This window comes from Condylura cristata, unplaced genomic scaffold (assembly GCF_000260355.1).
Source record: "Condylura cristata isolate star-nosed mole 26May11 unplaced genomic scaffold, ConCri1.0 scaffold00028, whole genome shotgun sequence".
Lineage (NCBI taxonomy): Eukaryota > Metazoa > Chordata > Mammalia > Eulipotyphla > Talpidae > Condylura > Condylura cristata.
This window is the reverse complement of record NW_004567129.1, coordinates 26,720,520-26,723,057: the sequence shown is the minus strand read 5'-3', so window position 1 is coordinate 26,723,057 and position 2,538 is coordinate 26,720,520.

Sequence of the window (2,538 nt, the reverse complement as noted above, 5' to 3'; positions counted from 1 at the left end):
GTGGTTTTAATTTGCATCTCTCTTATTACGAGTGATGTTGAATATTTTTTCATATGCTTGTTGGCCATCTGCATTTCCTCTTTGGAGAAGCGTCTTTTTAGCTCTTCTGCCCATTTTTTGATGGGATTGTAATAACTGAGATTTTTTTATTGTAACTTTTTAAAAAAGATTTATTTATTTATGCATATAAGAACTGGGGTACAGGCCAGAGGTATGGGGGTGAGAGGATATTGAGTGGGAACAGAACAGGCAGATTGACTGAAACACTGCTGTGGGGAGCAGCGAGTGAGACAGGAGAGGTCTGCTGCGCCCTGTCATTAGCTCCCTGGCTGGGGATAGAACTCAGGCCCTATTGGTGATAACATTAAGACTCAACCCCTAAGCCACAGGGGAAGTTCCAAATCTCAATATTTTGGTGAATTGTTAGATTTAAAAAAAAAGAAGAAGTCCTCACAATAACAGAGCAGCACAGCTTATACCCAGGCAGGTGCCTGATTCTGAGTTTGAACTCTTGTCCTTCAAGTTGACAGAATCATTTCTAATTGCTCTGCATTTGCCATCTTGAAATTCATAGTAATGTTACGTTAGAATCTGTGTTTGTAAATAAATAAAGTCTGATGGACAATGGAGCAAGTACCAGGGACCTGGTGCCTGGCTCGTGAGTGTTTTCTCCTCCCACCACCCTCAAGTTGCCCTGAAAAATCTAGAAGCTCTGTGAAACACTGAGGCCTGACTTCAGGAAGTACATGGGAGTGACCGAGTTAGAGAACATTTGGATTATATTATATTTCCTTCAACAAATATTTATCAAGTCCACCCACATACTAGATGCTGCAGATGTCTGTCTAAAGTCAACAGATAGATAAATAGAGCAGCTACAGTGTTTTCCAGGATAAAGAACTGAGTGTGGAGGTGGGAATATGATAAAAAGCAAGGACCGTTGCTATGCACCAGACCACTTTGTACGCATGTTTAATTTAGGCAGCACCAACTGTATGAAATCACAATGAACTAAGAGAGATCAAATAAAAAATACCTGTTTCAGGGCCCTCCATGGTGGTGCAAGGGGTTAAAGCACAGCACTATGAAGCTATCTGCAGCACTGCAGCATAAGTTCAATTCCCGGCAAGGGAGCTGACCACATGGCGCAGCGGACCTCTCCTGTCTCCCCAGTGCAGTGTATTTCAGTACATCTGCCCCTCAGCAGTGTATTTCAGTACATCTGCTTATTCTGCTCCCTGCTCTTTCTCTAGTGAATCCTGTATACATGAATAGATCTTAAAAAAAAAAAAAAAAAAAGGAATTCACCTCTATGATCTCTATGGTGTAGAGGGTGTGAAGGGAAGCTGAGTAGCTGCAAGGTGGGCTGTCCACCTTTCTCCAGAGCCTTCAATAGCTGCTCTGCAAAGAAACAATGGAATTCCTTTACGCATTTGTCCTGTAAAGACAGCACACTTTTAAGTTTTCCCAGTAGAGGGCACTAGATCACAGCGCAGGAGGAAGCGACTTCCTGCAGTTCCCAAGGCGGGCAGGGGTGTGTGGCCTGGTGAGATCCTGCACCTACCTCAGCCTGGCAGTGATCTTTCCCCAGACACCTCCCAGACGCCCTAGTCAGGCCCTGGTACCTGCACACAGACACCTGTTTCCTGCTACCTTCCAGGGACTCATTCACCACAGTTAATAGGTCTTCATATTAAACCTCCCTGTTTAGTCTACTGGGTGGGCTCAAGCTCCTGAGAGACCCACACTGATGCTGTGACAGTCACACTTTGCGCTTTCCCAGTTACAAACGTTGCCCGTTCTCAGTCTTGCTGTTTGGCCCTGCAGTCCTGGCTCTTGTGGTTTGGATCTGTATTTCCCTCGTGACAACTGATTGAATGTCCATCTGTGAGACTAAACACACCTGACCTTGGGAATTTTTATCATTCGGGAGAGAGATATCAAGAAACTAAGTAAAGAAATATTGAAGATAGTCAAAATATGTGGTATATTAACTTTCTTGGTGGGGGGATCTGTGACAAATATTTTAAGTATTTGTAAGAATTAAGATAAATTATAATTTTATCTTAATTTAAATATTTGTAATAATTAAGATAAATTTTAAAGTCCAATTTGAAATGTGAAATCCACAAAAGGGGTCAGATTGGGTTGAATAAAAATATTAAATAAATAAATAAATGTGAAATCCAGTTAGTGGCTATGATACATGTTTTTTTGACATCTTATTGTTTATGTTCATTATTAGCACAATTGATAGGATATAAGAGCACATTTATATGCTTAAAATTTTAGATTCCTGGGCCCTCCCTGGTGGTGCAGCAGGTTAAAACACAGCACTAAGAAGCTCAAGACAATTCTTCATGAGTTCGATTCCCACCTGCCCCGGAGGAGATCCACATGGCGAGGCAGACCTCTCCTGGCCCTCCCGCTGCTCCCCTCAGCAGTGTACTTCCTTGATCTGCCTGTTGCACTCCCCACTCTGTCTCTGGTGAATCCTCTCACCCTCCGCATCTCTGGCCTTTACCCCAGTTCTATATG